Raw genomic sequence first — 11,669 nt, forward strand, 5'->3', positions numbered from 1 at the left:
AAAAGTAGAGGGAGCAGAATTGGAATTTAACCATTTTTGTTAATAATGTAAAAAGCCAAAGAAGTTGTTATAATATTAAAGTAGAGGGAGCAGAATTGAAATTGAACCATTTTTATTAACAATGTAAAAAGAAAGGAGGGAGATGTGGTGAGAAATGCCAAATTTCCGTTGTGGTGTAGAAGGTTGATTAAAGATAGGTTTTAAGGTATGGGATATGTTTTGCATTTTTCCTGACTTTGATGATTAAGTTGAAGATTTCAGTTGTTGTAATAATCGATTTAGAGATATATAACAGAGTTGAATTATTCCATTAGAAACCCTCCAATTGCTTGACATCATTTTTAGCTTTAATCTAATGTTAAATCATTTTTGACAAAAAAATTTTAAAAAGGTCATTTCATTCAACTCTATAACAATTAGGGGTGAGCAAAACTCGATTCGACTCGAAAAAATCGAAAAAAATTCAAATTTCGAGTTAAACGAATCGAGTTATTCGAGTTAATCAAGTTATTCGAATCAACTCGAATTTTTTTTCGAATTTCGAATTCGAATCGAGTTGAGTTTTCGAATTCGAATAACTCGAATAATTCGAATAATTCGAATATCAAACTATAATATTTTACATTTTTACCCCAAACTCCCAAACCTTTTTACTTTTTCCTCAAAACTTTTACTCCTTCCCACTTTCCCCCCAAAACTTTTACTCCCCTCCCCTCCTAACCCCCCAATCTACCCAAAATCCATTTCCCACCAAAATTTTACTCTTCCATTTATTTTTTCTCAAAATTTTACTCCTAAAAACCCTCAAAACCTTTTATTTTCCCCCAAAATTTTTACTCCCTTCCACTTTTCCCCTAAAACTTTTATTCCCTTCCCATCTCACCTCTCATCTATCCCAAACCCTCCTCCCTCCAATTTTTTTTTAAATATTTTCCCTCCAAAATTTTACTCCCCCTATTTACTTTCCCTCAAACTTTTATTCCCAAAACTTTTTATTTTTCCCCTAAACTTTTACTTCTCACCCTTTACTCTCAAATAAAAAATCAAATTATCCAAAAAAATCACTAAACATAAATAGTAATAGTTTTATTTATATCTACTATTTATATTATTAAATTAAATTTCACATTTTATATTATTTATATTATTGAATTGTTTAGTCATATTGAATATTTATATTAAAATTGAATTATTAATTATGCCATAAAATATTCGTGTTAAAATTTTATATTGGTATCAATTTCACATTTTATTTTTAAAATAACTTTTATTAAAAATCATATTTTTACATTTAATATATTTTTTAATTCTAAAATACATACTGACAAGAATCTGAAGATAATTGAAACAATTAAGCAAGCAAAGAAGCTAACCAATATATAAAAAATTGATAAATAAATTATGAAGTGATGAAAGTTAATAAAAAATTTGATTAAGTTGGACAAATTTTATTACGATGGGTGACAATGGTTACAAAGACCCAAAATTATTTTTTAAAATTTAACTCGAACAAATATATTCGATTCGAATTCCATCTCACTCAACTCGATTCGAGAAAACTTCAAATAAAGTTAGGATGATAAAATGAGATTCGAAAACTCGATTAACTCAAAAATTTTCGATACGATTCGATCGAATGCTAACCCCTAATATAAATCCCTCAAGAACTTGCAATTTTCACCATTTCTCCCCGCAACAAGCATGGAGCTAGTGAACGCTTGGGGCAACGCCTCCTTGGAATCCATCGATCCCGAAATCCATGACCTCATTGAAATGGAGAAGCGTCACCAATGCCGTGGCATCGAGCTCATAGCTTCCGAAAACTTCACTTCCTCCGCCATGCTCTAACCAACAAATACTCCGAAGGCATGCCGGGGAACCGTTACTACGGCGGAAATCAATTCATTGACAAGATTGAGAACCTGTGCAGATCCCGCGCTTTACAAGCTTTCAATCTCGATCCCGCCAAATGGGGCATCAACGTTCAACCGTACTCTGGTTCGCCGACGAACTTCGTCGTTTACACGGCGGTTCTTAAGCCACATAATCGGATCATGGACTGGATTTGCCTTAGGGCGGTCACTAGAGCATGGGTACTGTACTGCTGGCGGGAAGAAGATATCGGCGAGTTCGATTTACTTTGAGAGTTTGGCTTATAAAGTGAAATCGAGTAGCGGGTATATTGACTACGAAACGTTGGAAGAGAGGGCGATAGAGTTCAGGCCGAAGCCGATCATTTGCGGGGGAGGTGGGCATCTGGGATTACGGCAGGTTCAGGGCGGTTGCTGATAAGTGCGGCGCTCTCTTGTTGTGTGACATGGCTCGTGTTAGTGGCCTTGTTGCTGCTCAGGTATTCTCATTGCACTGTACTCCAGATTGGGTCTAAAATTTTTTTAATAAATCTAAAAGGTTAAAATGTGCCTACAGTCACTATATTTTTTCAAAAAATAGGAATTTAATCTTTGTATATCTAGAAATTTAATCGTTTTACCTTTTAAATTTTAAAATTCAGGTTTAATTAATTATTAACATGTTAATTTCTTTAGTTAAATTGACTATTGTAATTAAGGATGAGTGTTCGATCGAATTGAATAAAAAATTTTGAATTAATCGAGTTGGCAAATCATATTTTATCATCATTTGAAATTTTCTCGAATCGAGTCGAGTGAGATAAAATTCGAATTGAATATATTTATTCGAGTTAAATTTTTAAAAAATAATTTTAGATCCTTGTAACCACTGTCACCCACCATAATTAAATTTGTCCACCGTAATCAAATTTGTTATTAACTTTCATCACCTCATAATTTATTTATTAATCTTTTTTGCTTGCTTAGTTACTTCAATTACTACCTATGGAAAAAATGAACAATGCATTATTATTAACTATGTATTTTGAAATTAAAAAATATATTAAATGTAAAAATGTAATTTTTTAATAAAAGTTATTTTAAAGATAAAATGTGAAATTGACACCAACATAAAATTTTAACACAAATAATTTATGGTATCATTAATAATTCAATTGATTAAACAATTCAATAATATAAATAATACAAAATGTAAAATTTAATTTAATAATATAAATATTAGATATAAATAAAATTATTACTATTTAGGTTTAGAGGTTTTTTTGGTTGATTTTGGTTTTTTTTTTCTTATTTAGGAGTAAAGGGTAAGAAGCAAAAGTTTAGGCGGGAAATAAAAAGTTTGTGGGGAGTAAAATTTTGGAGGAAAAATATTTTTAAAAACTAGGAGGATGGGTTTGAGGTAGATGAGGGGTTGGGATTAGAGGTGCTCATGGGCCGGGCGGCCCGGCCCGGCCCAACGGCTCACCCGAAATATGGGAGGGTTTGGGTAAAAATATAGGCCCGAAATATGGGCTTGGGAAAAAAAACGAGGCCCGATTAAAAAACGGGCCGGGCCTCAGGCACTACTTTTTTGGCCCGGGCCCGGCCCGGCCCGGCCCGAATAATAATTTTTTTTTATTTTTTTAATTTTAAAATATTTTTAAAATAATTTTTTTAAATTTTTTTAATTTTAAAATATTTTTTAAATACTTTTTTAATTTTTGTTTTAATTTTTAAAATAAATTTTTGGTATTTATTTAAAAAAACGGGCCGGGCCGGGCCCGGGCCGAAATTTTTTTCTGAGCCCGACCCGGCCCATGAGCACCTCTAGTTGGGATGGGAGGGGAGTAAAAGTTTTGGGGAAAAGGTAAAAAGGTTTGGGGTTTGGGGTAAAAATATAAAATATTATAATTTGAAATTCAGTTTATTCGAGCTATTTGAATACGAAAACTCAACATGATTTAAACTTGAAATTCAAAAAAAAAATTCGAGTTAACTAGATTTGTTTAACTCAAAATTCAAATTTTTCGAGTCAAATCGAGTTTTACTCACCCCTAACTTTAACTTTTTTTAAATAAAAAAGTATTTACTTTGCAACCATATAATTAAAAAAAATGTTGTAATTAACTTGAATTTAACAAAATAATAATAATAATAGTATTAACCGTTTGACCTAAATTTTGAAATCTAAAAAATAAAATAACTAAACTCCTAAAAATACAAATAAAAAGACTAAATTCTTAATTTTTCGACTAGTACAAAGGCATATTTTAACCAATCTTAAAACAACAAATATTTGGCAATGATTTATGATTAATGCATAAATATTTACACTAAACTAATAAATTGATTTTTAAAAAAATGGTTGTTGAAATATGACTTTCTTTAAAATAGGAAGGTTTCCGACAATATAATCAAATTACATGTAAAAAATTAATATTATATCATTTCATCATCAATTAGCTTCATTTGTTTCATTTGATACCATTATTTGAATGTTAGAAACTTTTAATTTCTCTAATTTGTTAGTGTTAACAACCTATCCCCGGTTTTTGTGGGTGTTTTTTCTAACCAAGATGCTACTTTATGTTGACTTTTTTCAATCTATACCTCCACCAAATAAAAGATTAGGGTAAACTGTAAAAACAATTACTTCTATTTATTTCAAATTACATTTTAGTTATTTATATTTGAAATGTTACGTTTTAGTCACTTATATTATTGTTTTGTTACAAAGTGGTCACCCTGCCGTTAAACTCCGTTACCTCCCTAACGACAATCCTATGTGGCAGTTCAAATGAGTTTTAAATGCCAATTTGGATGCCTAACTAGGATGAGAATAGGTAATTGAAAATTTTAAATTAATTACACCTTGAATTGGAAAATAAAACCGTTCGTCTCCTTTTTCTTTTAGTTTTATTTTCTATTTTGACTGAAAAAAATTATTCTCATTCTAGTTGGATATCCAAGTTTACATTTAAAACTCACTTGGACCGCCATGTAAGATTGTCGTTAGAGAGGTAACGAAGCTTAATAATAGAGTGACTACTTCGTAACAAAACGATAACGTAAGTGACTAAAACATAACATTTCAAACATAAGTGACTAAAATGTAATCTAAAGCAAACAAAAGTGACTATTTTTATGATACGAACTCATCTCGTGATGTTTTGAGTCGTATGTGTTGCCCAATCGTGAATTGAGTAAGGATGGATTCATTTCGGTTTTAAAATGAAACAAAATAGAGATAATGGTTTAAAACAAAGGTAATAAACAAAATAAAGAGGAAACAATAACAAATTAATTGGCTAAGACCGAAAATGAACCAACAATAACGAATTGTTGACCCGAATCTCAAAATGGTCTTTAGGTGTTTTTCGGTTAAAGGAAACAGGAAAGGAACCTTGACCCACTATCAACTATGATAGGAACCAAAGGTATATTGAACGCCACACCAAAGGTGATAAGTTCAGCAACTAAGAAAAGATGGACGCCACAAGCTATGCTTGATAAGTCAAATCAATTCCGTAAGAACAAAGAGAATTGGATAGCTCACAATTCAAATATTTCATCTATATTCAGCAAAAAAGTTCCATCTCTAAGGCTTATTACATCTATTTATAATGCTAGAACAAGGTAACCAAATGGTCAAAAAACATCCACTTAATGTGCCATAAAAAAAAGTGATGTCTTTTCTTATTCTTTGAACCAAATAACTCCTTCCATAAAATCACTTTAATTCAACTGATTTGAATGTCTTTAATGGCTTAGAAAATGACTCTTGAGTTGTCCTTGGCTAGTTGAATAGACACCATCTCTTAACCAGCTCTTTATTGACATTCAAAGGCTTGATTAATTTCTCTTGAAAGCTCCAAAAACGGCTGGAAGTGGAAGAGTTGCTGCTGAATTTTAAAGGGCATAAAATGCTCTTTAAAAACTCCTTTAATGATTTTTAAGCTCCCTTTATAACAGCCCCTTTAATTGTAACTCAAAAGAACTTGAACAGCCACTTAATTAAATGTGTAACAGCCTTGAATTGTAACCACTATAAGCTAAAAAGTCACCTGCAATAAACACATTAAAATGAGTTTATTAAACAAATGAAAACACTTATTAATCATAACAAACATTAAACTTACTTAAATAAATGAACTAAAACATATATGCAATAATTATTCCAGCTACTAGTTTAATTAAAGAAACATAATTTAAAAAAACTTAATTTATGCATCAATAAATAATCCTAGGAACTAGATCAATTAAGAACAACACTTATTAATTAAAACTAAGATGAGTTGAATAAATGTCCAGCAACTCATTTATTAAACTAAGATGCTTAAATGCATGGTTTTGAAATGCAAATTTAAGTAACATGAAAGTTACATAATTAAACTAACTTGACTTAATTTAATGATGCAAACTTAACTAACATGAAAGTTACATAATGCATGACTTTATTAAATGCAGAACACATATTAATGATGTGCAAACTATGACATAATTAAAAACACAAACTAAAATAACTAAAAATTAATGAATCAAAGTCCTTATTTTCCAGCAGCCAAATTGACAAACTAAAATTAAAAACTTCATTTTGCACTTGGGCCCCTCGAGTTTGGACCAATCTCGGTAGCATCGAGTTGTGACGTAACATGATGCGACCGGGATCGCATCATACCCTCCCTCTTGAAAACGATTTGTCCTCAAATCGGGCCACTTGCTCGAGAAAAAATTTTCAAGATCATGACCCCCTTTGTTCATGATCCGGACAGAATTATTTTCAAAATTTTGAGAACCACAAATGGCTCGGCTAGAAAGAAGGTCATTTGCATGCCATCCCTCTTTAGGAGGGTACCACCTAACATCGTCACCTACAAAACAATAAAACAAATTAGTTACACAATGAAGGTTAAACACAAAAGAACTTTCCGGGATTTTAGTCACAACTTGAACAAATAAACTCAAAAGAACAACACATGAATCAATACTGGGATCAAAAATAGAAATTGGTTTTACCTTTTTCTTCGATGGAAACAAACCTGATTCACAAGGTATTTGAAGATTATAGTTTTGAAAATTAGAATTCCATGGTCCAAATCCCTTGAACAATGATATGGAACAGCATTCACCGGGATCAAAGACAAAGTTTTTGTTCACCATTTCAATTTGACCAGAAAAATTTGTGGCTAGTAACTTATGAAGAACTTGAAGCACATTAAAGTTAAAATCATGCAACACATGTTTGAATCCATTAAGCAACAATATACAACAACCTCCAGAATCAAAAATTTGATTTTGACTTGGCAAGCCAAAGAAATTCATATGTTTGGTTTTCGAACTAAATAAAGATAAAACTTGAAGAAAATAGAAGGGGTCAACACATTGATTCAAAATACAATTTTGATACTCACCTTCGCTTGACGTCAACTTAGGAATACAGGCTTCGAGTTTAAAAACATGGTTTTGATCGGTCGTTCCGTAACGTAACAAAAACTTCACTTTCACCAAGACATCACACATGCCAAATAAAGAAGATGTAGGCAAAAATAAATTCAAACAATAAAATCTCTCAAATCTCATGCAAATATACGAAGATCTCACACTAAGAGTTAAAAAATTTTCATTACCATCACGATCAAACAGATTGAACGTTTCACATGAAAGCTCTTTATCAAACATGATCAGATTTTGTATTTGTGGATTTAATCGAACAACATCAAAAGATTTTTCAACACAAAACTTATTGAGTGAACAACTCTTCATGCCTCCACTTAAAACGAATTTATCAACCACAAATAGCAAGTAACAATTAACCAAATCAAAATAAGGAGATCTTTTTAAAACTAAGTTATCGGAAATTTTATCAACAACTTTCAAACCTGATTGCCATGATTCATTGACTAAAAACTCCTTACCTTGCTTACCTTTAAGCACTTGAACCTTACCTTTTTCGATCAAATGGAATCGTCTCTCATCAGGAAGGTAATGAAGTTGAAACTTGTCATTTGAATCCCTAGAAACCTGGAAAGAAGAAACAATATGAGGACAACTTGCAGATTGGTTAGTAAAAACATTCCTCGCTTTTTCTTGTTGACTTTCATCTTTTTCACTCGTTTCTTTGTCAACTTCTCTTTCTTTTTCCACAATCTCTTTGTTTGTTGAAAACTCACTCTCACTAATCAATTCTCTTTCATTTTCAACAACACTTGTTTCTCGCACTCTTTCTTTTCTTTCTCCAATCTTTTTCTCTTTTTCAATTTTTGTTTCTTTTTCGATTTCTTTTTCTCTCGTCACTCTTTTTCTTCTCTCAACTTTATTACAAAATGGCGATAATACAAAAGAATCAGAACAATAGACTTTTCGTTGGAAAGAAGTGGAAGAATCTTCATAAGAGTCACGATCAACTATTCGTGAATAAACCTCCATGGATGAGTTCTTATACGAAACACATTCACTTCTTCATAAGGATTTTTCCGTAGATGAATACTTTTTTGCATACGAAGAATGACTTGTGCTTTCTCGTTCGTTACCTTGATAGGCTTCAAACTTGTAGCTGGATTTATTTCGGCCTAAATTCCTTGAAGAATAGGAATCTGGATAAGGGTCTCTTTTCACATATTCGTCGAATGTTTGTCTCCTTGATGATCTCATTTTCGTCCTTTCATTTGGATAAATTTTCTCCCGTTGGGTTCTTGCTCGATGACTCCGCTCTTCGACACGATCCAATCGTTTCTTGATGGGTTTGAGTTTTTGATCAAATAGATGCTCCATTTCATGCGTAAAGGCTTGGAGTGTAAAATCTGGCACACTTCCTCCAACAATTCTTACAGGACGGAATCCAACTCTCTTGTCTGCATTTTTTTTCAGACTTCGTGACATTTTTTAAAACTCACAACAAAGAATCTCACTATCCACTCACAAAGAAATCTCACACACTTGGCTTTTACACTCTCGAATAAACTCACCACTCTCTTGCCTCTTTCCACTCACTCCTCCTCTCTAAGTTCTTAGGAATTATTTAAACTTAAAAAGCAATTGTTATGGGTCAGCTTACAAACTTGATGTTTGGGCTTGGTAAGATTATTGTAGGACAAAGGAAGGTAGGCTTGAAACAAAGAAATGAAAAGGTTAGGTGTGGCGAAATAGTAGAAGGTAATAATGACTAAAATTTGGGCAGCAAACAAAAACTAAATTTCAAAACTAGCTCTCTTTTTTTTTCACAATTTTTTTTCACAATTTTTTTTTCACAACTTGATATCCAATCTTTTAAGTTTGAATGGAATTTCGAATTTTTTTTTGAATTTTTTTTTCGAGTTTTTTTTCGAGAAACTACTATACCGTAATGCCGACAACGTCGATTCTTACTCCAAATTTGCTAGCTCTGATACCAATTTGATACGAACTCGTCTCGTGATGTTTTGAGTCGTATATGTTGCCCAATCGTGAATTGAGTAAGGATGGATTCGTTTCAGTTTTAAAATGAAACAAAATAGAGATAATGGTTTAAAACAAAGGTAATAAACAAAATAAAGAGGAAACAATAACAAATTAATTGGCTAAGACCGAAAATGAACCAACAATAACGAATTGTTGACCCGAATCTCAAAATGGTCTTTAGGTGTTTTTCGGTTAAAGGAAACAGGAAAGGAACCTTGACCCACTATCAACTATGATAGGAACCAAAGGTATATTGAACGCCACACCAAAGGTGATAAGTTCAGCAACTAAGAAAAGATGGACGCCACAAGCTATGCTTGATAAGTCAAATCAATTCCGTAAGAACAAAGAGAATTGGATAGCTCACAATTCAAATATTTCATCTATATTCAGCAAAAAAGTTCCATTTCTAAGGCTTATTACATCTATTTATAATGCTAGAACAAGGTAACCAAATGGTCAAAAAACATCCACTTAATGTGCCATAAAAAAAAGTGATGTCTTTTCTTATTCTTTGAACCAAATAACTCCTTCCATAAAATCACTTTAATTCAGCTGATTTGAATGTCTTTAATGGCTTAGAAAATGACTCTTGAGTTGTCATTGGCTAGTTGAATAGACACCATCTCTTAACCAGCTCTTTATTGACATTCAAAGGCTTGATTAATTTCTCTTGAAAGCTCCAAAAACGGCTGGAAGTGGAAGAGTTGCTGCTGAATTTTAAAGGGCATAAAATGCTCTTTAAAAACTCCTTTAATGATTTTTAAGCTCCCTTTATAACAGCCCCTTTAATTGTAACTCAAAAGAACTTGAATAGCCACTTAATTAAATGTGTAACAGCCTTGAATTGTAACCACTATAAGCTAAAAAGTCACCTGCAATAAACACATTAAAATGAGTTTATTAAACAAATGAAAACACTTATTAATCATAACAAACATTAAACTTACTTAAATAAATGAACTAAAACATATATGCAATAATTATTCCAGCTACTAGTTTAATTAAAGAAACTTAATTTAAAAAAAACTTAATTTATGCATCAATAAATAATCCTAGGAACTAGATAAATTAAGAACAACACTTATTAATTAAAACTAAGATGAGTTGAATAAATGTCCAGCAACTCATTTATTAAACTAAGATGCTTAAATGCATGGTTTTGAAATGCAAATTTAAGTAACATGAAAGTTACATAATTAAACTAACTTGACTTAATTTAATGATGCAAACTTAACTAACATGAAAGTTACATAATGCATAACTTTATTAAATGCAGAACACATATTAATTATGTGCAAACTATGACATAATTAAAAACACAAACTAAAATAACTAAAAATTAATGAATCAAAGTCCTTATTTTCCAGCAGCCAAATTGACAAACTAAAATTAAAAACTTCATTTTGCACTTGGGCCCCTCGAGTTTTGACCAATCTCTGTAGCATCGAGTTGTGACGTAACATGATGCGACCGGGATCACATCATTTTATAGTTTACCCGAAGAATTATTATTAATCACTTTAAAAATTCACTGTCATTGTTAGTTATACTCAAACTCCTAAAATATATATTACCAAATAATCTCAAAATATAAAATCAATTTTTATTGTATCACTAACTAATAAATTTTTTTTATTTTATTTTATGCTTAAACTCTTTTAAACATATAATACCAAATAAAATAATTAATATTGCGTATGAATTTAAATCTTTATTTTATGTTTACCTACACATTTTTTCATGTTAAAACTCTATTTTATAACTATAAGTATAAATATTTTTAAAAATTAATTTAATAATATGATAAGAAATAAAAAAAAAGTATTTTCATAGTGCAAATTTTGTTATATATTATAGAAATACTCTTTTAGCAAGGCTTAATATAATATTACTTGGTATTTAATTTATATATATATTAATAAATGATAAATAAATATTATAGAAATACACTTTTAGCAGGCTAATATAATATTATAGAAATACTCTTATACCAAACATAATAAATAAATAATAAATAAAACGTTTTTCAACTGGATATGATCATCCTATATACACTTGGAGGATAACTCATCTAATTTCTGACCCTATCCTCTCCAAGTAAATATAAAAAAGGGTTTAAAATTACATTATCCTATTCTTACACCATTTTGTTGATTTTAACTTCCCCTAGAGTGAAGCTTTTATTTACTTCATTTGGATGAATTTGTACAGCTATATTCCCTTTGTGAGAAAACAATAGTAAGCATTTCTGCTGGTAAGTACTGGGCTGCAACTGCTACTGCTACAGGTGATGTTTACATGTGGGATGGCAAGAAAAGTATGCATAAACCACCTGTTGCAACTCGGTTACACGGAGTTAAGGGAAAAAAGATCCCTTAA

General features: G+C 31.1%; 1 pseudogene; it reads left to right on the forward strand.

The window, feature by feature from the left end:
• The first annotated feature begins 1,701 nt into the window (after window positions 1-1,701).
• LOC121214544 (serine hydroxymethyltransferase 4-like) lies at window positions 1,702-11,669 on the forward strand (annotated as a pseudogene).

Source organism: Gossypium hirsutum, chromosome D02 (genome assembly GCF_007990345.1).
Source record: "Gossypium hirsutum isolate 1008001.06 chromosome D02, Gossypium_hirsutum_v2.1, whole genome shotgun sequence".
Lineage (NCBI taxonomy): Eukaryota > Viridiplantae > Streptophyta > Magnoliopsida > Malvales > Malvaceae > Gossypium > Gossypium hirsutum.